This window comes from Phacochoerus africanus, chromosome 6 (genome assembly GCF_016906955.1).
Source record: "Phacochoerus africanus isolate WHEZ1 chromosome 6, ROS_Pafr_v1, whole genome shotgun sequence".
NCBI lineage: Eukaryota > Metazoa > Chordata > Mammalia > Artiodactyla > Suidae > Phacochoerus > Phacochoerus africanus.
Window position 1 is genome coordinate 104,922,657 of NC_062549.1, and position 27,857 is coordinate 104,950,513.

Genomic DNA, 27,857 nt, shown 5'->3' on the forward strand with positions numbered 1-27,857 from the left:
CAATACTAATACTCTGGGATTTCCCACCGTGGCTCAGCGGAAATGTACCCAACCAGTATCCATGAGGATGTAGGTTTGATCCCTGGCGCTGTTCAGTGGGGTCAGGGATCCAGCGTTGCTGTGAGCTGCGGTGTAGGTCATAGATGTGGCTCAGATCCTGCATTGTTGTGGCTGTGTGTAGGCCAGCAGCTGCAGCTCCGATTTGACCCCTAGCCTTGGAACTTCTATATGCCATGAGTGCAGCCCTAAAAAAAGACAAAAAAGACAAAAAAAAAGGACACAAATACTCAATCCAAACCGCAGTGGTGACAGTAGAGAAGTGTCCCCGTGGAAGCTCAAGCCAGTTTCTCTCAGCTCAACAGTCTCACAGAGTAATTTCCCAGAACTGCTCATGTTCCCCAACTTCACCATCAGAGCTCTGCCCCTTTTGCTGTATTGTGGGTTGTGTATAACCTTCCCCAGAAATGTGCTCAACTGAGCTCCCCACCCCAGCTCTTAAGAATGTCTAGCACTATGCCTCCCCTACCCAAGTGCAAGGGCTCTAAGGGAAAAGCCTAAGACGTACCTGAAATTCTCATAATGAGAGTATTTTGATTCTAGGGCTGTCTTTGCAGCACTGTGCTTGTACCATAGCGTCTCATCACAATAAAGCACTAGATGACTGCATGCTGAATGGTTAGATCTAGCTTATACCCCTTCGACATCTGCCTGGGGACATGGTGAATGGGATGAAATTGTGTTCTCATTTCCTCCCCATCTCCTTCAAAGGCTTCCATACCCCTAAGCACTCAGGGCCCCTGTGCCAGTCTGATCTCTCTCCAGGGCCCATTCTGCTGCTTCTCTTATCCTACCCACAAATGAACCTATCCCATGCCTGTAGATCTAGGCCTTTCTCTAAATCTAGGAAAAATGGTCAGTAATGAATTAACTAGGCCAGCTCAAGACCTTGACAAATTTCTCATGATGGAAACTAGATGGAAAAAGTTGGCTTAGACAGTATCCCCTCAGGCAGATGCATCATTGGCTGAAGACCCTTACCCAGTAAAAATATCCCAGGCCTTCTTGTTTCTTGCCCTTGGCCCAATCCCAGTCAACATTTTAATCAATGATTTGAATAAAGTCAAAGAGACAAGCTTAGCTAATGTGCAAATGACCCAACTTGGAGCAGTATAGAAACCACTTGTTCCCATATCCAATATTCAAAAAATATGAAATGATGGACCATCATGAATAAATGAGAATCAATGTAACTTCTTTCACTTGGTTTCAAAAAGTGAGCCACAAAACTAAAAGACATGCTAATGGCATTTCGCAAGAGAGAAGAACTAGTTTTACTTCAAGTTCAGTATGAATCAATAGTCTGGGAAGAATTAAAAAGACACAAGTTCAGATTGCATTTCTAGAATGCAGAGATCCAGATCAAGGATGGTGATCATTCTGGAATGCTCTGCACTGGCAACCATAGCTGTAAAGGCGGTTCTGGGTCTCCTGGTTGAAGCCTGGGCTCGTCGTCAGGTACCCAGAGAGGCAAGTCAGATTGGTAAGCATGTTATCTATCCTCACATATCTGAGAAGGGTTGGGAGTGGGGGTAGGGGGCAGGTTGAAACCCTATGTATCTTCAGAGAGTAAGACAAAGGCAAAGAAAATCTGAAGGGGCCAGATTTGGTTTTATGCTGTATATTTACAGCAATATGGTGGTCTGTCATACGAGGAGGGGACAGTCCTATCCTTGGAAATGTTCAAGCAAAACTGTCATCCCAGTGATCACCAATATAGGCTAGACTGAGCTCACTGGCAGTTTGGGTTCCTCTTCCACTAGCACTACCACGCGAAGCCCCTTAGAACCCACCTGATTGGTCAAAAAGAATGCCTTTCCAGACCGAGGATGGCCCTTTCTGGTCAGACTCTCAAGTGGCATTGTCCCTGGTTAGAATCTCTAAATAAACTCTTACAGTCCCTTTGAACAAGTCTCTTATATGCATTTATTTGTATATAGTACTTTATTATGATTATTTTGACTTCAGGTAAAAGATACTCAGCTCAAATCAGCTTAAGGAAGAAAGGGAACTTTTTCATAACAAACACAATTTGTTCAGGAAATTCTGGAGGAAGAAGTGGAGCCGGCCTCAGATGCAATTGATCAGAGCCTGCCTCTCTATCTCTGAACTCTACCTCCTCCATTCAGAGCCCAAGGCTGCAAAGGAGCTCTAGGCTGACTTTACCCAGGCAGGTACCCAAGGGAATAGAGCAGAACAATCTCTTCCGATTGGCTCAGCCTGGGTCACATGTTCACCCCTTGGACCAATCACTGTGCCCCAAAAAACTGGGGCCTATGATTGGCCAGAGCTGGATCCCTTTCTCTCTATTTTGGTCCAGGAAAGGGGACTGTGATTAGCAGACAAGCCAGGATCACATGGACAGATAATCGAGGGAAGTTGCCTGGCAGAAAAAACCATGGCCATAAGTTACTGCGCTTAGCAGTTTACAGAGTGCTTGTGCACACATGATGTCATTTGATTTGCAGTATAATCCCAAGAGGAGTGTAGAGCACGTATTATTTTTCTCCACCACGTGATGCCGCCTCAACTTACAGATGAGGTTTTTCAGCATGTTTGGCAAAATACTTTGAATTTCTTAAAGAACATTTTCATAGAAGGAATTGATTCACTGGCTGTCCTTTACTGTCATCTGATGCTGTCCTTGCACATAGTCAGCTCAAGCTATTTCACCCAAACTCCCAACGGTAGAAAGCTCCCTTCTGAGTTTTCAGATAGCAGGTCCCTGGGGAGGTAAAGCCTACCATCACACAGAAAGTCAATCAGTAGCAAAGCCATCGCTTCACTGCCTAGGAACCCGCTTCTGAAACATTGGTCCTCCTTCTCTTCCCCAAACTCTTTCCTGGCTCCTTCTCTGCTAGAAAAATCAGAGATGCCATTAAGAAAATTAGACAGGTGTTATTTCAAGCAGAACTGCAATTGGCAACAGGTCATTTACTGATGCGTGCATTCATTTTCTTCATTCTTTTGTTAATCCATGCATCTGTTCATTCACACACTTAGATTGTATGAGCATCTGTACACTGATTAAAATTGCTTTGTCTAATCACTAAAGGAATCCCAATGTAGCACATCTTACAAAAAAATAAATAAATAAAATAAATAAAAAGGACTGTATCTGTGTCTCACTTAAATGTGGTAAGCTATCCAGGGGCTGGAGAGCTTTGCTAGGGACCCAAGTTCCTCCCATATTGTTGCTCTGCCATCTCTGCTACATCTGCATCCCCGCCCGTGTACAAAAGGGAAAAGCTACTCTGCTGCTAGGAATGTGAACTGGACGGTCAACTAACTTCTTACCCTTTTGCAGAAACCGTGTAGGGCCATGCCTAGCTGCAAAGGACTCTGTAGCTCTAGCTGGGCAGCCATGGACTCAGCCAAGACTTAGCAAAAGGAAGAAGGGGACAATGGGTAGCTGAGACAGTAGCAAGTGTCTGCCCCAATCTGTTCCACATAATGCAGGGTGCTAGAGAGGATGAAAATCCCACAAGTCTGCTCTCAGGTTGCTTAGAAACTCATGGGAGCGAAGTACCTTGCTCCCCAGCAGTAGTACACAGCAATATGGAATGCGGAGCAATGTGGAGGCAATACAAAAAGCTCAGAGAAGGAGGGATGACTTGAACTTGAACTTGAGATAATTAGACTCATTCCCAAAGGAGGTGGCATTTGAGCTGGTTGGCCTGGGCTTGAAAGATGGCTGTAAACCTGAACATGGAAATGGGGTGAGGCCAGCAGGCACAGAGCAGTGACAACTGCAAACCAAAGGACAGGTTTTCATGCCAGTGAGGGGCCCCTGAGCCACCCCTTCTTAACAGAACTGCACACCCACTCCCCCATTCACCACATCTGTACCCATCTATGTTAGCATCTGCCCATCACCAGCATCCTCCTGGGTCTTGGAAAAGACAGAGGCTCATGCAGACGTGTAGGCTATTTTTCTAACTGTGGCTGGGCAACTCTCCCTTGAGTCATCTTCCATCCCCGTCCGCCACCCCCACCGCCCGCCGCTGGAGGGAGAGAGGCCAGGCTGTGAGTCAGAGCCCAGAGACCTGCAGTCTAATAACTTATTCATGACAAACCTTTCCCAAGCTGTGCAGTTTACAGAGCGTGCTGACCTGTAGAATTTCAACTGAGTCTCATCTCAACTCGGAGGGACCGGCTAAAGGAAGACATCAGATAGGAGTGTGCTCTGAAACATTGCCAGTGCTGCAGAAGGGAAAACATCAGTATAGCAACACTAGAAAATCTCTTCCTCCACTGATTCAGAATGTGTGGTGATTTGCACACAGGTCCAGGCTGAAAACGATCCTTCTGGTCACTATGATGAAAAAGATTTGCTAAGTAAATGAACAGCGTGGCCAAGATTGCCGGCAGACACTCATCACCTACGGAGGACAACCATTTTTGGCGGGTACTGTGGCACTTGTGTAAGCATATTGGACTTCAATTAATTTTGAACAATGCTCTTTTCATGAAAGTAGGTCTGGCGGGACTTCTATGAGGCAATAAAACTTTGGTAGTCATTTGAGCTTCTGAATATTCTAAAGAGTAAGAACACTGCTAAGCAAATGAGTTTGGGGCCTCACAGAGAGAATGGAAGGGTTTAAGAAAAGACTGGACAGCCATTTGGCCAGGATGTTGAAGAGGAGATTCTGGCACCAGTTTGCAGTTGGGATTAATCTTGGCCGTGAAAACGCTTCCTTTTCCTTTCCCTTTCCCTTAAAATCTCCATAAAAGCTCAATCAAGCTGACTCATGCAGAGCAATTCTTGTCCCAGTGAGGGTGTATTCTTTTGATTTCTCATCTCTACACCCGAGCCTCTCCAGGTGCCTTTGACCAGGCGCATCGTTGAATCCTGTATCTCTAAGCTTATGGAGAACCACAGCGATGGGAGCTGACACTTCCTCGGAGCTTATTCTGTGGCAGGTCTATGCTAAGGGCTTGCTGTTACAGATGAGGAAACGGAGGCCTTGAGAGTTTAAGAAATGGATCCCCGACCACACTAACAGTGCCTGGAGGAGCTGGGCCTGGTCTCATACATGCAAGGAACATGCTTTTATCAGCATCCTCCTTCCAGATCCCACCTTCCTACCGACAACCTCTGTTTAGTGAGACATGCGTTAGTGGCCTTACTTTCTGCATTTTTTATAATCTATGTCCTTACACAGCCTACACAGTGAAGAGCCATCTCCCAACCCTATTTCTTGAAGCCTTAACAAGCGAACTTCGTGATGTGCCCCGTCCTTGGGAGAGACGTGGACGACAGCTGAGGAACCCAGGAAACAGGGACCGAAACTTAGCAGTAGGTAGTGGGTTTCAAAGTGGAGGCTCATGGAGTTGCCGTCGTGGCTCAGTGGTTAACAAATCCGACTAGGAACCATGAGGTTGTGGGTTCCATCCCTGGTCTTGCTCAGTGGGTTAGGGATCCGGCGTTGCCGTGAGCTGTGGTGTAGGTTGCAGACACGGCTTGGATCACGTGAGCTGTGGCATAGGCTGTGGCTACAGCTCCGATTCGACCCCTAGCCTGGGAACCTCCATATACCACAGGAGCTGCCCCAGCAAAGACAAAAAAAAGACAAAAACAAAACCAAAGGAGGAGGCTCATGTGTGGGGCATGGAGGGGGCTCTAAGAATCACACATTTGGGATGAATACAGAGCCCAGGGAACAATGTATGGAGCTTCAGTTGGGTTATTTTATCTGAAGGTCACTCGTTCAGCAGACATTTTTTGAACCCCATTCTATGCCAGGCCCTGGGCAGAATACTGGGGACATAGCAAAAACAATGAGGACTCCGGCTCCCAAGAGAAATGACTGGTTGAAAAATAACAATATTCAGAAAATAAGGACAAGTACACAGGGGCCAGGAGCAGTCAGGGCAGAAGCAGCGTGGGTAAGTAGCTGTCACTGAGGGCCTCTGTAGGTGACATCTGTTAAGCGTCGCACTCCCATGACAAAGGGGCTGAGCCCTCTTCCTTGAAGGGCAGGAGTCAAAAAAGACTTCATAAAGATTCCTATAATGACTCCTCGTGATGGTGCTGCAGTCTCAGAGGCAGAGAAATTTGGCCGAAGGAGAGGAGCCCTCGGGAGAGGTCACCAGCCTCCCTCTGCAGCCTCGGGCTCCCTGGGCTGTTGATTCCAGCCGAGAGTAATGATTCCGAAGCAGGCCATGACGGATGAGAAGATTCGGAGGCTGTGCTCTCACCTCAGATACCCTCTCCCTTCACAGAGGGAGGCTGCCTTCTATTTGTGGCCAAACTCCTTCTGGCAGAAACATCTAGGATTCCAAGTACCTACCAGCCCCTGCCCACCTGAGGCACTGTGTTCTTATTCCAGGGTTCTCTGCTATTTTGACAGAAGAGCTGCTCCAAGAGCATGGGAACTGTTGGTTCGGGGGCGGGGGGGGGGGGGGCGTTAGGCTGAAGGAAACGGGTGATGAGCCCAAGGGGAGATGGAGATCTAGCTGATAAAGGGATGCCTACTCCCTTTATCACTGCAGAAGCTCTTTTCAAGGCCTATGAGGTCCCTGCCTTTCCTTCTTAGGCCTTCTCTTAAATGCTTTGAGTTACAAGAAACAGGATCTCACGCTCTTTGCTTCAAGTAAGGGCCTCATTTGCATGAGGATGTTTGCCAATAAAGACTACTGGGCGCTCCTGGGAACCCAGGAACAGCAGTATATTGGGTTCCACCAAGGCCAGAAGAGGGACAAGAGTGAGAAGCATAAGATCCCAGGACAGCCAGTGAGAGCCTCCTTTCTGTCTCCCCATCTTGGTCCCGGGGGCGCTTTCACTCCACGTCACTATGGAAACCGCCTTTCCTCCTCCTGGTGTTGCTGCTGGAACACCTGTCACCTTATATGACCCCACACCTTCTGCTGCATCAGGCTGCGTGACAGACTACGCTCTGTGGATTCTTTTCAGTTTCCCTTTCTGCCCCAAACCCACCTCTCGTCTTAGCCTCCGGTTCATATTCCTGCTTGTCTAGAAATTTCTTGCAGTACTACTGGCCCACTGCTGATTCAGGCAGCTGAAGCCAAATGGCCACGGTCACACGGTATCAGAGTGGCTTTTGAGGAAGGACTGTTCCTTAGTGGAGGGCTTTGGGCTGACTGCATAGCCCCCACCTGCCCCTCACCCCCTCAAAAGGGAGCTGGAGGCATTGATGCATTAGGAGGCTTTTCCTGCCGGGTTAGGGCCTCTGCTTTCAGACACAGGCTCCGAGAAGCAGGGCCTTTAAAGGGCTTCTAGTCCAAAGTCCCTATCAGACTGAGCTCCCTTGTGCCATAGCCTGGCCAAAGCAATGTCCAGCCTCTTTCTGAGCACCTGGCATGACAAGGCCCCTGTGCCTTCCAAAGCAGTCCATCAACCTGTGGTCTCCTCCGCCTGAAGAACAAAATTCTCTTTCTATGGAGTCTGAACCTGCCTTGGCCTGTAACCTGCCAAAGATAGAACCACTGGTCCTATTCTATCCTACCAGGCCTTAAGGGGCTAGTTTTACTCCTTTTATTTTTACTTTTTTGTCTTTTTAGGGCCATACCTGCACCACATGGAAGTTCCCAGTCTAGGGGCCAGCCTACGCCACAGGCACAGCAATGCTGGATTTGAGCTGCGTCTGTGACCTACACCACAGCTCATGGGCAACGCTGGATCCTTAACCCACTGAGCGAGGCCAGGGATCCAACCCACATCCTCATGGATACTAGACGAGTTCGTTACCACTGAGCCATGATGGGAACTCTAACCCTTTTAAATATTATGCCCTCTTAGATAATAGAAGACAGTTTCTTTGCATTAGCCCTTCGTACCAGGATTCCTCGTGTGACTTAAAATTTGAGTTATCCTAACGCTCCCACCATTCTCCCTGGAACCTGCCCCCATTTACCTATGTCCTTTTTAGGATGCAGCCCCAGGAGTTCCTGCTGTGGCACAGTGGGTTAAGGATCCAGTGTTGGCACAGCTGTGACATAGGTTGCAGCTGCAGCTCAGATTTGATCCCTAGCCTAGGAACTTCCATATGCTGGGGGGGGGGGGGGAGACATGGCCCCAGAAGAGAAGCAGTTCTCTAGGCAACACGCTCCCAGCCGAGTGTAGCTAGGCCTGCTCCCATTAAAGATTTCTGACTGTTCTTTTTACACTCTACTCTAGCCAGGGGTTCCTCGGTCCCCAGCTACCCTGCTGGGTGGCATGCTGTCCTCAGCAATACTTCCGTTTTTAGGAGGTGCAGATTTGTTAAAAAGGAATCAGCCAAACACCAGAGGGACAACCTGTGGTCTGTACACGTGTGCGCGTAGCCCCGCGCCGCCCCAGTCAGCCTTCCCAGCTTGCGGCAGTGAGGGAGGACCCTCCCGAGGAGTGGTACCCAAGAGAGAAGAGGGAAGCATCCTCCATAAGGTCTGCATCTGTGGAAGGATTCCGAGGAGGCTGCGGGGGAACTGCGATCTGCTCTGAACTGCTTGCCTTTGGATCTGGGCTCCAGGGAAGTAGAGGCATGAAAGGCTGTCCTGAGACCAGGGCATCTTAGCAGTTGGGTGTCCTTAGTACGGGCCAGGTTTAGCAAAGTGGGTCTGGGGAGCCACTGGGGAGAGAACGGTGGTCACTCACTTTACCGCCACTGCATGACCTTGGGAGACACAAGGTCGCCTGTTCAGTCTGCAGCTCTTTTTGTCTGTGTCCTCCCAGCCTGCTCACCTAGAGAACTCCTTTTTTCTTTTTCAGTCTGAGCTGCTGCTTATTCTTTCAGTCCCAGCTAGTTGTTTATTCTTTCAGTATCTTTGTGGATTCAAGGGACTTAAGGAGGCAGGAGCGGTGCCTTCAGCCTGGTGTTTTCAATGAGACACTCAGGGAAACCACACAGGCCCAGTGGTGGTTCTTGCCTGACCCTCTTCTTCTCTTTGTTTTCTTTTTTACGACCCCCTCTGTGGCATATGGAGGTTCCCAGACTAGGGGGTCAACTCGGAGCTGCAGCTGCCAACCTATGCCACAGCCACAGCAATGCCAGATCCTTAACGCACTGAGCCAGGCGAGGGATCGATCCCGCATCCTCACGGACACTATGTCAGGTTCTTAACCCGCTGAGCCACAAACAGGAACTCCCTGACCCTCTTCTTTTGATTCCTCCTCCTGCCATTCTCACTCAGGCCTTCACTTGAACTGGGGCCACAGGCTCTGCGTGCCCCCAGACCTCTCCTCTGAGCCCCAGGTCCATTCATCCAGCGGTCCGCCCACGGGGAAGTCCAAAAGGCCCTTGAAATTCAACATCCCCGGCACACCTCTCATCTCCCCCACCCACCCCTGATCATTCGCCCCTGCCTTAGAGTTGCTATTGGGTGCATGGGGTCTCCACCCACCCTGGCATTCAACCAGGATCCTCCTCACCCAAGATGCCTCCCTCCCTGTATGTCCAAACGGTTGCCATAGCTTATCAGCTCTTCTTCCTAAGCATCTTTTAAACCTCTTTCTCTGAGGTCTTTTGATCCTTTGCTTGGATTAATATACACCCATAACCCACCTTCCCCTCCAATCTCTTCTCCCTGTAATCCACGGAACGCCCTGCTGCTAGAGAGGTATTTTTTTTTTTTTTGCTTTTGCTTTTGCTTTTTAGGGCCACACCTGTGGCTTATGGAGGTTCCCAGTCTAGAGGTCAAATGAGAGCTATAGTTGCTGGCCTACACCACAGCTCACAGCCACACGGGATCCTTAACCCACTGAGTGAGGCCAGGGATCGAACCCGCATCCTCATGGATACTAGTGGGATTCATTTCCACTGCGCCCAATGGGAACTCCAGAGAGGAATCTTAAAAACAAGAATTGGATCCTTTCCCTACCTATGTAACACCCTTTAATTGAGTCTCATCACCTGGTGTAAAACCTGAACTATCTTAACAGCTCAAGAGGCTTTTCAGCGGAGGGACCTGCTGCCCCGCCTCGTTTTCCATCGCATCTTCCCTTGCACCGTATGATCCAATCACAGAGAAACACCAGCTCCCCGGACTGGCTGCCTTCATCCTCTCTCACCTTTGGACAGGCTGTTCGCACTGTTCGGGAAGTCGGAAATACCAACAAGAATACTGCACCATCTAAGTCTAATACTAGCAAGAATACTGCACCCATAAGCTGGGCACTCTGCTAATGAATTCGCGTGCATCAACACAACAAGTCTGTAAGACGGGTGCCAGTGTTATCTCTACTTTATACTGAATATGAAGAAACTGGGACTTAAAAGAAATTAAGGGAGGGATCGGGAGCTTGGGCTTATCAGACACAACTTAGAATAGATATACAAGGAGATCCTGCTCAGTAGCATTGAGAACTTTGTCTAGATACTCATGTTGCAACAGAAGAAAGGCTGGGGGAAAAATGTAATTGTAATGTATACATGTAAGGATAACCTGACCCCCTTGCTGTACAGTGGGAAAATAAAAAAATTAAAAAATATATATATATATATAAAATAAATAAATAAATAAAAGAAATTAAGAGACTTACCCAAGGTCACACAGAAGCTGAGTGGCAGATGTGAATCCCGGCTTCCATGAGACAGATTCCATTGCCTCTCCTCCTGCACAGGTGATACATTCTCTAAAACCAACTGCCACATCCTTTATCCTAAAACCCGTCTCTGCCTCTCCTTCACCAGCAGCTAGTTGATTCCCACCTTCCCGCGCCTGCGTCCTATGCCTGTGTTATATCAACCACCTCCCTCTGCCCACACCACACCCCCCTGGCTAAGCCCCCGTGCTTGAGACCATGGGTTGTGCCTACAACCCAGGCTGTGGCTGATTGAACAGGGAACAGACACCGAACCCCAAAGGGCTGGCGTGCAGGCTTGGCCTGTAGCTGCAATGCTTATCTATCGGCCTAAACTGAGAGCCCCCGCCAGACCGTGTGGGCCATGGAGGTACTCTACTCCCACCTCCCTCCAAAGAACCTGCTGTGGGCAACGCAATGGCCTGACACCCCCAGCTGCTGCCTTTCGTCTCCTCTGTAGCGTTTCCATTTCTCCCAGTCTGTCCTCAGCCAGCGAGCACACTGGGGATACTAGAGCTGGTCTGCTCTTACCCCAGGTGGGACTCCAAAGGGCAGCCTTGGCTTGGGGAGGCAGCCTTGGCTTGGGAGGCAGTCGGCCTGGCTGAGAACCTCTCCGCCCTCCACGGGGTCTGCCCTCCTCCTTCCTGCTCTCCTTCCACAGGTGTCAGACTTGCATCAAGATGAAGACTTTCCCCACCTGCTCCTGCTCCTTCCCCCTTTACCTGACACAGGCACTGCCCCCAGGAGAGTCCTTGCATGTCACCTTCTGTTTGGGTAACTACTCCATGGAGGACCCTAAAATGACACGGAAGCAGAAACCATCTTACACACGTGACACACAGCACGTGCCCAACAAACACCTGCCGACAGAGCAGTCTCCCCAGCGTTGCTAGTTCTCCCCAAACCACCCTGTACCACTTCCAGAACAGTCCTGGAACATGGGTGTATGCACGGCGCTTCCTTTCATCCCCAGGGGCGAGTAATGCCAGATAAAAGAGGGAAAGATACAATGGTTTAATTAAGGGTTTTTTGAGTGTGCTAAATAACATTAATAAATAAAATTAATTTCTCTGATTGCATTGAGTTTTGTTTTTTTTTTTAAAAAAGGAGAGATTCAAAATGGATCACTGAGTCATGAAAATGGATTTGAAAGTGGTTTTTGAAAATGAGAACTTCACTGGAGCGAAAGTGCCTCTGTTCCTCCCACCCCAACACCATTCCTCTGGGAGCTGTACGTGCTGGGCTTGGATGTCTGCCTGTTTTCCTCATTGTGTTCCCCTGGGAAGAGCTCAGCATCCTTGGCTGGCCCCTGAAGCACCTGTTTCCCTCATCATTAATCTCTAATTCAGGATTCAGTGTCTTCCATAGCTGCCGACTTCCTATGAGTGGTATCAGGGCTGCCCAGTGTTCAGGCCAACAGGGTACCATTCCCATCGTAAGGTCTGGGGATGGCAGTCCCTGGAGTCACACAACACCCAGCCCTGTGTGGATCCCGCATTCCCCAGGGCAGCCTTTGGAAAAACTTCTCTCTCCCTGCAGACTCTACAGCTTGAAACCAACCCAAAACGATTCCTCTGTAATCAGATGCATTCTGCCTTCCCTGGCAAATTTCCCTGAAAAAGACTCTTTATGTAGTGTTTTTGGCATGATAGTCCAAGACAGGGTTATAATAAGCATCTTCTTAAAGCCTTAAATACAGTCTCTAGTTCTGCAAATACCATAATGACAGACTTGCGTTCTCAGTCCTAAGAAATTTTGTGGCCACTGGAGCTCAGAAACATCCTAGGCATGTAAGCAGGCTTTATTCTTATTTGTGTCTGGGATCCAAGGAGAAAATAGGCGGGTTGGGGCGGGGGGGCCCCAAGTGCCAGTTCACACCACACTCTCACGGCGGCTGAGAGGGGGTCTCTGCAACGCGTGCCTCTGAGATGAGAAGGTGAGCAGGACACATCTGTGTGGGTCACTTGGTGCCCCTGGGCCAGGCGGCCATGGGTGTTCAGTATCGGGGTGGTGATGTAGCAGCTTAGAGGCCAAAAGCAGAGGCTGGGACAAGGTCTGGATAGATGGACCGGAGCCTCCCTGCCCACACTGCCTGTGGACAGAAATGCTGGTGGTTACTGCTGGAACTGGAGACATCGGGTTCAAATGACATCGGCGGGTCACTGAGAGGTTACCTCGCTGGAACCATGAAACCAAAACGGGAAGCATCACCACAAATGGTGAACTTGTGTGTGCCACCCCCCCATCCCTCCCTCCTCCTATCTGGGTCGATGCCCCGGGCCCTGAGGCAGACTCCTCCTGAAATTAACACCAGCACTTGCATCCAGTCCACTTGTGCCTTTGTTTTACAGAAGATCAATGTGCTTGAGGAATGCAAGGTTTTACTTGAATTTTTGTATTTTTTAATACAAAAATTGGAGCTCCCATTGTGGCTCAGTGGTAAGAAACCCAACTAGTATCCATGAAGATGTGCCTTCATCCCTGGCCTTGCTCAGCGGGTGAAGGATCTGGTGTTGCAGTGAGTTGTGGTGTGTAGGTCGAAGACAGCTCAGATCCAGCGTTGCTGTGGCTGTGGCGCAGGCCGGCAGCTGTAGCTCCGATTCGAACCCTAGCCTGGGAACTTCCTCTTAACTAGAACTTCCTATCAAAAGTACAGGGATTTACAATTTTTTTCTTTTCTTTTCTTTCCTTTTCTTTTTGGGCTACACTCCTGGCATATGGAAGTTCCCAGGCTAGGGGTTGAATTAGAGCTGCAGCTGCCAGCCTATGCCAGAACCATAGCAACGTGGGATCCAAGCCTTGTCTGAGATCTATACAACCTCACGGCAACGCCAGATCCTTAACCCACTGAGCAGGGCCAGGGATTGAACCTGCATCCTCACGGATCCTGGTCGGGTTTGTTAACCACCGAGCCATGAAGGGAACCCCCTGCCATCTCTTGCTGTCAGGGCACTGCTTCTCACAGATCAGGGCTCTCCCATTACCGCCTCACTGAACCCTAAATACCTCGTTGTGGGTGTGGTCTCTGAATGCAGTCACTTTAGGGGCTAGTGCTTCCACATATGAATGGGGGGGGGGGATCAATTCAGTCCATAGCAGTGGTCAAATATTCAGGGGTGGTGGTACCCTCTGAGGTGTCTGCTGCCCTTCCAATCACAGTCCCAGGTCGCATCTTCTGGCCGAGCCCTGCCCCCGACTGGCTCCTTCCCCCACCATGGAATCTGGCTGTGCTTCTGCCCCATCACATGGAGGGGCAGGGTGGGTGCCCCTGAGGCCGGGGAAAGGAACACAGACTGGCAGAGCTGTCTGGACTGCAGTCTGTCTGAGGAGCCCACTGGTCCGATAGTCCTGGGTGAGCCTGGGGGAAGAGGGGGAGGAAACCGATCTCGTCTATTACTTAAGAGAGATGTGAAGCCGCCTGGGGTCAGGGCACAGCAGCCTTGCAAAGCCTGTGTTTGGCCAGGCTGCCTCACACACATCCCAGGTGAAACCACTGAGACTTGGGGGCCTCGGTATGCCTGGCCCATGATGTAGGGAGACCTTTTCCTACATGAAGGCCATCTTGATCTGCTAAATAAAAAACAGTTGGGGGCGTTCCTGTTGTGGTGCAGTGGAAATGAACCTGACCAGTATCCTTGAGGACATGGGTTCGATCCCTGGCCTCGATGAGTGGGTTGGGAATCCGGCGTTGCCGTGAGCTGTGGTGTAGGTCACAGATGGGGCTCAGCTCCCGAGTTGCTGTGGCTATGGCATAGGCTGGTGGCTGTAGGGCCATGGGTGCGGTCCTAAAAGGAAAACAAACAAGCAAACAAAACAATTGGGATTTGTTTGCCATTATAAATACCCCACATCATAGGCAGAGGCCCCTTTATTCCTCCTTTTTTCCCCCTGGAAAGTGCTGTGGTCTGCACTCCTGTTGTCTGCCTCCACTCCTACCCCTGGCTGCTGTCTTTCTCTGCCTTTGTTTTAGAGCAGGGAATGGTCACCCTCTTGGAAAGCTCAGGGACATTCTTCCACTGTTAGAGAATCCAGCCGCGCCACTCAGGCTGCCCCCACTCAAGATTTCATTCTTCTAGCAGTGAGTCACTGCTGCCACCTTGTTCCTGTGCCTCCTGTAAGGAGATAAGAGAGGATGAAGACAGGGGGCACCCGGCCAGCTCACAGAGCACCTGGGGCCTGGGTGGGCTCTGGCCGTAAGAGTCTGTGGAGGATGGAAAAGGCAGAAGGGGAACTGGGTTGCTGCCCTGAACATGGGCAGAAGCCACGCTTCTATGGGGGCAGGAGGGTCACACTGGGTCGCCCAGTCCTCTGGGGGGGGGGGGGGGGCCTAGGGCAGTGCCATTAATGCAATGGGCTTTGGGTTCCAACAGGCCTGGCTTTGAAGTCCAGACCCACTGCTTCTGGCATCCTGGCCATGTGCCCCAGCCTCCTCCAGCCTTCCTTTCCTCAACTGTATAACAGGGATCCCAGTCCCTGTCACAAGATGATGGGGACGGCTAAAGGGCACGACCTATGCAAATCACCCAGAGCAGAGCCAGTGAAATAGGAGCTGGGCATTTAGGAGGTTTCCTTTTTCCCTCTTAGCTCTTCCTCCTCTCCTTCCTCCTCCCAATAGGAGGGCAGTTGTCCCTGAGCAAGGGATTGTCCTAGGCAAGTTTCAGCAGTGCCTGGCTGTCTCACAAAGGCCGGCTGTCTACACACACAAGGACTGCTTCTTGCTTGGAAACAGAAATAACAGGGGGAAGGTCTGGGGACAATGACCCTTGCCCTGCACCAAGGAGGAAGTAATCCCCCTAGTTTGTTTGGTCTCAACTCTGTTTGTTTGTTTTTGGTTTTGCTTTTTAGGCCCACAGGCACAGCATACAGAAGTTCCCAGGCCAGGGGTTGAATCAGAGCTGCAGCTGCTGGCTTACACCACAGCCACAGCAACGTGGGAGCCGAGCTGCATCTGCGACCTACACCACCACTCAAGGCAATGCCAGATCCCTTAACCCACTGAGTGAGGCCAGGGAATCGAATCCACAGCATCATGGATGCTGGTCAGATTTGTTTCCACGGTGCTACACAGGAACTCCTCAATTCGGTTTGGCAATGATTTATTGTTAATTCTCACATCTCACATGCATAGCAAGAATTTCTTTCTCCTTTTTGCTCCCTGTCCCCATCCTCCATAGCGTATGGAGTTCCCAGGCCAGGGATCAGATCCTAGCTGCAGTTGTGACCTACGCCACAGCTGCAGCAACAATGGATCCTTAACCCAGTGTGCCAGGGCCAGGGATCGAACCTTCAGGATGCTGCTGATCCCACTGCGCCACAGCAGGAACTCTGTGACAGGAATATGAATCCTGTTTTAAAGGCAGCTCTTAACATTCAGGTCCGTAATCATGGCTCACTAAATATTATATTTAGGGTTTCCTTCCAGCCGCTACACATTTACTTTAGTCTGGAATATGGAAGGCTGAGGGGGGCTGCTGAGAGAGCCAGAAATTTCCATGGGACACATGGGGTTCGGAAGCGAGTCCTTGTTCATTCCAGCCCAGCAGCACAGATAGAAGGGATCGGTGACACTGGAGCAAGAGGACTTTTACGTTACATGAGAAGAATCTATTTTATTTCCAGCAAGTAATAAGTTCACAGAATTCATTACCCAAGAGGGAGCTGGGTGTAAGCATAGAAAGTGCGTCAAATGAAGTCTGAGGCACATTCATGGTTGGCTGATCTCTGTGTGGGGTGTCCCCTGACCCTGTGATCTTGCCACATCGGGCAGGACTTAGAGGAGAACTCTGTCCCGTGTGGCGATTCCCATGCCCGTGAGATTGTCCTGGATCTCTTAGATTTGTGATTTTTCGATGTCATTCATCTGAATCTGGAAAGAGAGAAAGCAGCAATCCTGGAGAAAGGGGCCTTTCAACAGGGGGGTAAGAATCTTCCAGGCGGTATACCTGACTGTCGCTTCTTCTTTTTTTTTTTTTTTGGTCTAAAATTCCAAAGGCCTACACCCTTTTAGGACTGCAGCAATTTCATAAGAGCATAGAGCATTTGCATTGGGAAAGAGTTGTTGGACCATCCTGCTTCCTGCAGTTTCTGCCCTGAACGGTTTTGTGCAATAGCAATTAGATTCAGAAATAGAAACAACGACGATGCTAGAAAGGCAGTTGCTGAGCTGTGCATCTTTGAGGCCAAAAAAGTCTATATACCTATGGAACATTTACTCATTCATGCAACAAATATTTGGAGCCGTGTGCTTAGGATACAAAGATGAATAAGACATAAAAATAGCTAGTGGGGAAAACTGGCAAAGGACTTCCATATTGCAGGTATTAGGGGATCAGGAAGAACGGGGGAGGGGCCAACCATCTCTACCTGCAGGAGTCAGGATTCCAAGGACGGCCAGGAGGTCCCTAGAGGGGATGAGAAGGGGAAGAAGGATTCACACAGACCAGAGAGGGTGGAACAGTTGAAGAAGTGCTCATATTCCCTGTTGGGTGGAGCTCAGGTCACCCGAGACAAAGGGGCAGGAGGTGAGTCTGGAAAGACCAGACAAAGAGACATTGAGGTGGTGATCCTGGTTCAAGAGCAGGGCGCCGGTTTTGGAGAGGAAGCTGGAAAGGGGTATGATCGGGTTGCAACTGTGGGAAGATCATCATGTGATGACGTAGGGAAGAAGGAGGCTAGAAACAAGGAAGGGAGTAAGGTGACCTGCAGGAGAGCAATGACTGGGGACCAAAGCCAAGGCCTGAGTTTGCGCCAAAGGCAGCACCCAGAAGATGCTCAGAACCAAGCTCAGAGGATGGGAGAGGGAGAAAAGAGGGGGAACTTGGGGAGGACTTCTTGGTTTCTTTGAGGGAATGGAGGCACCATGCATTGAATCATAACTGGGTGCTACGGGAAGAATTAATGTGATGGACGAGGTAAGTTTTTGATATGCTGAACTTGCTTTTTGTATGAGGCCGTCAAATTGAGATGCCCATCAGGTGGTGTACATGGAGATTCCGGTCCCGGAGAGGAGTGTGGGTCTCAGAGACATCAGCAGGTGGAGACAGAAGTTTGCCAAGGGAGAGTCCAAACATGAACAGAGGAGTGAACTAAGGGTGCTGCTCCAAAGAACACCCAGGGCAGAGGGAAGTGAGGCCCCCAAGGAGAGCAAGCAAAGAGGCAGGAAGAGACAGGTTTAGCAGAAAACAAAGGAAGAGTGACTTCTGCAGAAAGCGGAAGTGTGGGACAGTGTTGAATGATGCAGAGGTCAAGGAATATAAGGACTGAACGGAAGCCATTATACTTGGCATCTTCGTCCTTATTGCTGACCAGGTGGGAGTGGGGAGAGGCCAGAAGACAGCAGGCCAAGAAATGAATGAAAGTCAGGAAGTGATGACAGCAGAGAGACCATTCTACCCAGAAGCTCAGCTAGGAGAGGAAGGAGAGAGCTTGGAGATTACACCAAGGAAGAAAGTTCAGTAGAGGACACTTAAACATAATTAGAACTAGACTGTAATGGAGAGTTAAGAGAGAGAGAATTGATAGAGCAAGCACCCAGAAGATGCTCAGAACCGAGCTCGGATGTCACGAGTCCATTTTCCCTGCCTGTTCCATCCCTTCTCTGCAACCCCTTAGACATCCATTTGGACCACTCATCGAACATCTTCAGATGCTGCTTTGCATTATGGTTCTTTGAGTATGTGTCTTTTTTTTTTTTTTTTTTGCCTTTTAGGGCCACAACTGTGGCATATATGGCTAGGGGTCTAATCAGAGCTATAGCCACAGCCACAGCAATGTGGGATCAAAGTCATGTCCACAACCTACACCAGAGCTGACAGCAACACCAGATTCTTAACCCACTGAGCGAGGTCAGGGATTGACGCTGTATCCTCTTGGAAACTAGTCAGATTTGTTTCCACTGAGCCAAGACAGGAACTCCAAGTATGTGTCTTCTGTAATTATCTTATAACTCTTTCATGGCAAGAACTCTGTCTTCATTTTTGGCCACACCCATGGCATGTGGAAGTTCCTGGGCCAGGGATCACACCCGTGCCACAACAGTGACCTGAGCCACAGCAGTGATAACACCAGGTCCTTTAACAACTAGGCCTCCAGGGAACTCCTTAAACATTTTTGTTGTAATCTATGGATTTTCTTAAAAAATAAAACTCAGTTTCATAGTATTTTTTCTTTTTTGTTTTTGTTGTCTTTTTTTTTTTTTGTCTTTTTAGGGCCGCACCTGTGGTATATGTAGGTTCCCAGGCTAGGGGTCTAATCAGAGCTACAGCTGCCAGCCTACGCCAGAGCCACAGTAACGTGGGATCCGAGCCACCTCTGTGACCTACACCACAGCTCACAGCAACACTGGATCCTTAACCCACTGAGCAAGGCTGGGGATTGAACCCGCAACCTCATGGTTCTTAGTCGGATTCATTTCTGCTGCACCATGACGGGAACTCCAGTTTCGTAGTATTTTCTAAATTGAGGTATAACTTAAATATAGTAAAGGACACAGAGCGTGTACAACTTGATGAGTTCTTATGTACATGTAAACCCATGAAACCACTCCTCCCACATAAGATGTTTTCGGCACACTTGAAGGTTCTCTCATGGCCCCGCCCAGGTGGGATCCCATAGGGATTAGTATCTAATCTCTTTCTCTTAATAATATGTCTTTTGTTACAGTGCAACAGTTCTTTTTTATTGCTGTAAAGTGTTTATTCCATTGCATAAATATAAACCACAGTTTCTCTAGTTATTGACAAGATACTAGGGCTTTTCCTAGTTTGGGACTATTAGAAAGTGTGCTGCCATGAACGTTCTTGGCTAGGTACATTGGGAGCAGAGCCCTCCTTCTGTTGGGTGTATGTCCAAGACTGGTACCGCAGGGTAATGTGGTTGACATTTGCTCAGCTTCAGTAGAACCTGCCCAAGTATTTGTGCCAATGTGTATTCCCTTACAGTGTTTAAGTGCTCTGGCTCTACAGTATTTTTAAATAAACTGCAATTCAATGAGAAGTACTTGAAACATTGAAAATAACCATTGCTTTCAAGAACCCTCAACACTTAGTATCTATTGGTATGTTAACAATTACTGTGTAAATAACAGATCACTCCTCTATCCACTAAGACTTCTATCATTGAACCCCTTGTTGGCCTACTTTGAACTGAGGTCAGTTCTTAGATATAAAATAACTTTCTTTACCATTAATTTTTATAATGTACTATTGTCACTGATTTAAAGAAAGCGTTCTCACCTCACATTCAGGGTCATGAGATTTTGTTTTCATATTCAATTATGGATCTGATTTTTCGGGGAGCTGGCAGAATTACCTTATCCTCACATGATGTATGCATCTTGAATGTCTCAGGAGTCTGCATGAATTCAAGTATTTATTTGTTGGTTCACTCCTTAAATATATATTAAGCGGCTTCTCTGTGCCAGGCACGGTGGGGTGTGAGTAGGAAAATATGAAGAATTCTCCATTATGGATTCTTCCCTCTAAGAACCTGGTCTAGAAGATGACATGGATACAAAGAACTTGATGCAGAGGAGACAGTTAGAAGTCTCATGCTTCATTGAAAGCTTTTCCACCAGAGTAGAGCTGGCATCAACCTAGGTAGAAGTTTAGCAAAAGAAACTGACATTTGGAGTTCCCGTCGTGGCGCAGTGGTTAACGAATCTGACTAGGAACCATGAGGTTGCGGGTTCGGTCCCTGCCCTTGCTCAGTGGGTTAACGATTCGGCGTTGCCGTGAGCTGTGGTGTAGGTTGCAGACGCAGCTCGGATCCCGCGTTGCTGTGGCTCTGGCGTAGGGCGGTGGCTACAGCTCCGATTCGACCCTTAGCCTGGGAACCTCCATATGCCGTGGGAGCGGCCCAAGAAATAGCAAAAAAAAAAAAAAAAAAAGACAAAAAAAGAGAAACTGACATTTAATAGGGCAGTTATCTGAGTGGAGACAACAGGTCCACTGAAGGCAGATCTTTGTTCTCAAGTCACTTGAGTACTCCCTCAATGTAAACTTCACAACCACAGGGGGAAAGAAGTGACAGGAACTTTTCTGGGTCTGACAAAGCCTGATATTTTAAATAGCCCTAGGGAGAAACTGAACCAAACTGCTTAAAGTCAGGGAACCTCTTGGAACCTAGAAGTCCTAGATCCTGACATGTTTATAATCTTTCCAATTATTGAGATGGTTCCAAATGGTGTCAGCTTGTAGCAAAGGGCCCAAGGACTCCCCAGAGAAACCCATTAAACTCAACACTAGGCCTAGATGGTGGACACAAGAGTGCTGATTCTAGCACAGTGAGCAACCAAGCACAGAAACCTCACTCTGGACCTGCTACATTCATACAAAGGACCTACTTTGGGAACAGCAGCTGAGTATGTGACTGTGACCTTGGAATCCAATCATAGATCATCCTTAGCTGAACATAACTTGGAAGAGAGTGGGATGTGGATATTTAAAAGTTGAGTTCCTATTCACATTCCAAGCTGCTAAAGAGCCTCATGCCAATTATAGGCTTAGCAACTATTGCAGGTTATCATAGCACAGTTTTTATCCCATATTCCCTCCATCCCTTTACTAGTCCTTGTGCACATGGCCTCTGAGGCCTTTCTATAGGAAAACTGTCAGAGAAAAAGGACCACTCTCTATATCCTGCCTCTAAGTTCATCATGCCCTACTTAGCTCTCAGGAGCAGGTCACAGCAGAGTACTTCTGTGGAGGTGAACCAAGATTATCTAGAGAGCAAGCAAAGAGGAGAGAACAGCACATGGTGAGAATATGGGCCAAACTTAACTGAGCATTCTGTCTATGGCTTGAAAAGACACTAGAGTGAGTATAGGCATCTCTAGCATGTCTATCTCTTAATTGGTGTTGTTCCAATCTGGGCTCCTGCCCTCTATGGTTGGTATATAGTGTCACTCTGGGGTCTTTTTGCACCTTCCTCCTGGAAATATTTTTACTTCTCTTCTGTATTGAAACTTCTGTTCCTATTATATCTTTCCCTTTCTCAGAAAAGGTTGCAGGGGAAATGCATTTTTTGAGATGTTTCATATCTGAAAATGTCTTTATTGTATCTTTGTATTTTTTTGGATAATTTGGCTGGGTATAGAACACTAGTTGGGAGAGCATTTCCTTTCAGAATTTTGAATACATTGCCTCATTATCTTTTTGTTTCCAGTGATGCTATTGAGAAGTCCAAAGCCACTGTCATTTCTAATTATTTATATGTGACTTTTTTTCTCTCTAGACTCTCACAGACTATTTACTCTAATTTTTTTTAATCTCTGGGAAATCTGGGAGAGTCATTTCATTTGTGATTATCTCTTTACCATTTTATGTTTTTTTTATTCTCTCTGAAACTCATTATTTATATGTTGAACTGCTTGAACTAGTCTTCTGATTTTGCTTTCTTTTCTTTCTTTCTTTCTTTCTTTTTGTCTTTTTAGGGCTGCACCTGTGGCATATGAAAGTTCCCAGGCTAGGGGTTGGATTGGAGTTACAGCTGCTGGCCTATGCCACAGCCATAGCAACACCAGATCCGACTTGCATCTGCGGCCCATGCCACAGCTTGCAGCAACACTGGATCCTTAACCCACTGAGTGAGACCAGGGATTGAACATGCATCCTCATGGAAACTAGTTGGGTTCTTAACCTACTGAGCCACATCAGGAATTCCTCCAATTTTTTTTTAACTCTTTGACTTCTTGCTCTACTTTCTGAGACCAACTATTGAGTTTATAAGTTTATCATTTCTGCTGTTTTTAATTTCCAAGAACTCCTTTTTGGCCTCTGAATGTTCCTTTTCTCTTTCATTCTGTTCTTTTTTCCTAGATGCAGTATCTTCTTTTATCTCTGTAAAGATGTAATTTATATAAACTTTAATTCTCCTCTCCTTGTATGTTTTCAGTTCCCCTACACACTGCTTTTACTTTTGTTTGTTGTTTGTTTTGGTGTTTATCAACTAACACATTATCAGTTAGTAGTATTGAGATATCTGATCATGACTAACAGACTGGAACTATTAATCTGATTGGGAGCTTTTAAATTGAAAACTCTGGGCAAGTGGGTAGAACTCTGGACTTTGAGCAGGAATGCAGGATTATTGGAGAACCTGTATCAGTATTCCTAGTCTATCTCTTGTGGTTCATACAGATTCCCGAAGCACTCTATTTACTAAAAGAGTGCTTGGGAGTTCTCTTGTGACACAGCATGTTAAGGATCCAGTGTTGTCACTGCAGTGACTTAGGTTGCTGCTGTGGCACAGGTTTGATCCCTGGCCCAGGAATTTCCACATGCTTCAGGTATGGCCAAAAAACAAACAAAAAAGAGTGTCTGACAAAAGCAAGTAGTTGCTATTATTGTGTTATCTAGTGTTATTGTCCTTGTAGAAAATATGTTCACAGAGAGCACATACATACACAATTCAACTAATCAAAAGCTAGTACCCTTGCTTGAAACTTCATAGAGATTGACAGAGGTGCAATCATTCTCAGAGATTTGAACATACACTTTAAATGGTGGCATTGTTGATTCACAGTTAGGTGGATGATAGAGAACGTGAATGAAAGTTAGATGCTTAAGGATGACCTAGGAGAGGGTGGAGAGGCAGCTGGTTGAGAAGAGATGTCAAGTGGTCACAGTGGCTTCCAGAGAATGCAAGTGGTTTCCTCATTAAGCTGGTATCTAAATTCCCTCTATCTTTGCAGTTCTAGTGGAATGGACTTGGGCATATTTGGGGGCAGATTTGTTAGTTACTCCACGGCTCCTCTGGTGGCTGTCCATTTTATAGGTGATAGCACCAGAGGACCAGCTCTGCCAGGGGAGAGAAGGAATATTCCATTAATCTGGCTTTGGGTTATTAAGCCACTCTTTCTTCCTGTCACAAACAGATTGTGAATAACGCTGTGTTCTCGCCCATCCTCCTTCTCTGCCTCCTCTTCCCTTTTCACAGCCTGGGGAGGACAGCCAGTCCAGCAAATCTTTGCGTTCTCAACTCTGTAGGGTGCTGGCCCTGTCTGGTTCTTGGTAATGGAAAGGGTCACTTTTTCCTCCTTCCCACACCTGTTGGTCTGTGCCACCCGGGAGTCCCCTTCAGAAATCTGACTTTCAGCTTCCACAGTGCTGGACCGCTGGCCAGAGTGGCAGATTCCTCCTGGGAGCTGGTGTAGCCTTTGGCAAGGGATCAGCTTTGCGAGTCATTGATTTCAACTTCTCAGCATCTTGTCTTGGCTCTTCTTGTACGGCTGCCTCTCTCAATTCAATTCTAATAACTTTATTGGCACAAAGAGATGGAGAGAGTATTGCCAAAGTCAATAATCAAGTTTCTGCAACTGAGATAATTTGATTTTTTTTTTTGGCAGTTGTTTCATGGAGATAAGAAATGTGTGGACTCATATTGGGTTTTATCTTTGGAGTATTCTCCTGTAAGACAGTTCATATTAGGAGGTCTGAGTCAGATCATTTCCCCCAGTTATGCCTCCTTGTTTATTTCCTACTTCTTAGTTTATTCTTGATTGTTTCCATGTCTTTCTCATACAATGATTTTAATAACAAAAAAATCAGGTCAGAAAATATTTATTGGTCACCTACTATGTCCTAAGCAATGCGATGAGATAGTTAAAAACACACACTATTTTTTATCTAGCATAGGAAAAAGCTGGGGCAGGCTGTAAAGAAGTGATGAAATGTGGTTACCCATCCATCTGAGGCCACTAAGAGTATAATTCCTATCAGAGCAGAAAGAGAGCTGAATGGTTGAGTTCTGAGCTCTGCCCCCTCTTTTTGTGACTTTGGGCAACTTCCCTTGTGTCTCAGTTTCCTCACCTACAAAAAGGGAGGGAGGTCATTAGCACCTATCTCTTAGGGGCATTGTGAGAATCATGTGAGATTGAATATAAAGCACTTAGAAAAAGCCCTGGCAACCACGAAGTAAATGTTAGCTGTCATTATGATTATGACTTATAGAGACCTTGACGGTTTTCTTGTCCAAGCTCCTCCTCTTGCCAGTGAGGATCTAGGAGGTCAGAGAGTCTAACTTGCGAGAGTCACAGTTTGGTCTCTTGAACTGCAGACAAGGATGCTAATTAACCCTACATCATGCTGCCCCCTTGGTCAATGGTGTGCGTTTTGATTCTGGAAACTCAAGCAAAATTTTGGTGAGTGGCAACACCAGATCCTTGAGCCACAAGAGAATTCCTGACAGCTTGTCTGAATTGATACTGAAGCCAGGAGTGAACCCACCTACCAGCCACCCTGCTCCCTGTGCTGTGCATGGTCTGGCTGGTCCACCTTCTCCCTCAAACTTCTCTCAGACATCAGCCCTGCTCTGGATGGGTGGGAAACCTGAGAGCTCTTTTGGCATCAGTTTCCCCAAATTCTGCTGCTGGTGCATGTGACAGGGGCCTGGGAGTTTATAGGATAATGAGAAATCTTTAATTAGGAGGTGCTGCTGATTTAAGGCCTTGTATTGATGTGTACTGGGTTGAGATATAATGGCTATGGATGAGACTGGGAACTAGATCTTCCTTCTCTCCCCACCCCTCCCCACAACCATGGAGTTAAATCATGGAAATACGGAATGTAGGGAAACTGCCCTTCTCAGTCCTTGAACTTCCCAGGTATAGACGGTTACCCCATCAACTGAAGCAGTTGAAAGGAAGCAGGAAGCATGGGTCCAGCACATGTCAGAGGAATACAGGCTCCAGGGGATGGCTGGACTGTGGCTGAATCATTGTAGTCTGAGCATGTCTGAGACTTCCTTTGCCTCATTGACAACTTTTTGTTGCTTTACCATTGGTGTGTGTAAGTGACATCCTGATGAACTCTTATCACCCAGCAAAACCTCCCAGTTCCCCCATCAGCTGTCTGCTTGCACTGGGAGAGACAGGGAGGCATCTGCACCCCAATGGGATTGTGTTCTCTGTGGAGACAGGAGCGGAGTCTGTTCATCCTAGAACTCCGTGCCGGTCTGCCACGCTCTGTAACTCTTGGTTGATTGATCCCTGGGAAAACTCTAGTGGGCATTCTGCTCTTCAGTCATGAAGAGGTGGCTGCTCAGGCAGTAGGGCATGGAAAGGAAAGAAGCTATGGAAATTGAGAAATGAGAGGAAGCTGGGCCTCTTGCACTGTGAGAAAGTAAGGATGGGAAGGCACACATGGTGAAGAGGAAGAGATGGGTACCACGGTGAGGGAACCGGAGTTGGCATCCCTGCCTTGAAGGGGCTGACGGACCTGGAGTGGATCTACAGAAGGGACTGATCAAGGTCTGGGGAAAGTCCCAGGGGTGGGGGCTGGCCTGGGATAGGCAGAGGCAGGCCATCTGGAAGACTCTTCCAGTCTCCATCCCTGGTCTTCTAGCCACATTGGCATGTCCTGACTCTACCTACTGGGTGTAGTGCTTGTTGGTGGGTTAGAGATGTTTCAGTTGGTACTCGTTTTCAAACCAGCTTCTGCAAAAGGTGCAGGGCTCTTAATGTGTTTGAGGATGACATTTGCTTGCAGAGAAGGAATCTTCTGCTCCATGAAACCCCAAAGCCTTCCTGAGGCATGTCCTCATAGGGTGTACCATTTTGTATTCAGAAAACTCAGCTGGGAAGGTACAGCCACCATGCTGTTTAGATTTATTGGCATTTCAGGTTTGGGGGGATTTTTTTGTTTGTTTGTTTTTTGTCTTTTAAGGGCCGCCTCCACAGCATATGGAAGTTCCCAGCCTAGGTGTCAAATCAGAGCTGTAGCTACAGGCCTATGCCACAGCCACAGCACCACCAGATCCTTAACCCACTGAATGAGGACAGGGATCAAACTCAGATCCTCATGGATACTAGTCAGGTTCATAACTGCTGAGCCACAGCAGGAACTCCAGCATTTCGGTTTTTAAGCCAACATTTGTAAAAGGCTACATAATTTTAAACAATCTTATACGTTGTCTACTTGGTTCTTGAAATAACTCTACTAGCTCCATTTTACAGAGGTAAAATTGAGGTCTTAACAAAGATTCAAATAAGGCCATACAGCTGACAAATGTCCATTAGACTTTCTGACTTTGCTATTTTGTTTTGCTTATTTCCTCACATGTAATCTTTTTTTCCGCCACCAGTATACCCAAGGGTATCATAAGGCTATAACTTAGAGCCCATGAATGAGTGACAAAGCATCAGTGAATCTCCTAAAATTATTTGCAGATTTGGATAAGAGTACATACATGCTCTTTTTTTCAGGGAGGAGGGGTCATAGTTTGAGCAGATTCACAAAAGTGTTCACAATACCCAAAACTAAATAGCACGTCATAAAAAGAAAATCTGTGCCACCAAACACTTCTTTTGCATCCAACACCTCCCCCTATCCACTCCAGTGCAAGTATAACATCCTCCAAACTAAGCCCTTTATAACTACTCTAAATGTTTGGCATTAGGCAATAGAAAACATTCAAATCAATTGAATCTTCACTTTCATTGCAATGTTTTGGCTCTGTGTAGACACAATCAGAATGCTATCCTTCAGGCTTTTTAACAGAGTCTTGCTTTCCCACTCAGAATCCCAGTTTGTATGTTTTTCCTTTGTTTGGTCATGGACCTTCCTGAACTCGGCTCTATTCCCAAGCCCAGCATATTAATCTTGATAATCTTACCAATCATGGTACTTTTATTCCCCTTGCTAGAGAGTGGCTTAAAACGGAACATGTAAACTCAACTCTGGTTCCTGAGATTGGAGGGTAAGTCTTAGCTTTGTAAAAGAACTACAAAGAGTAGAGCGATCTCTTTTCTACCTCTGAACATGGTTGCACACAGATACGATCCTTGGAGCTGTGGCAGCCACCTTAGGACCAGGAGGGAAAATGGCTGACAGGGTGCAGACGGCTAAGCAAAGAGCACAGAAAAACCCTCGGTCTTTGATGCAGTTGTTGAAATATTGCACTAACCCAGGAGCTATGCTCCTTTTAAACCCTGTTTCATGAGATAGCAAATGCCTTCATCGTTTAAGCCATTTTGAATTGAGTTGACAATGATTTATTGGCAAAGGCATCCTAATTAACTTAAGTCCCTTGCTGTGGAACTATCTCCTATGGCATGTTTTAAGTAAGATCATTTGCTATTTTTGAGATAGACTCATCTGATAGAGAATAAAGAGCCAGTGTAACTGGATGAATGACCAAAATAGGAAGGGTTGGGTAAGATCTCATGAACCAACTCAGATGACCCAAAATTCCAAATTTTAGAAGAGACTTAAAATTATTTAAGAGATTTTTAAACTCTGACCATTGGGCTTCTACAGTTATACAGGGATGCTTTCGGAAT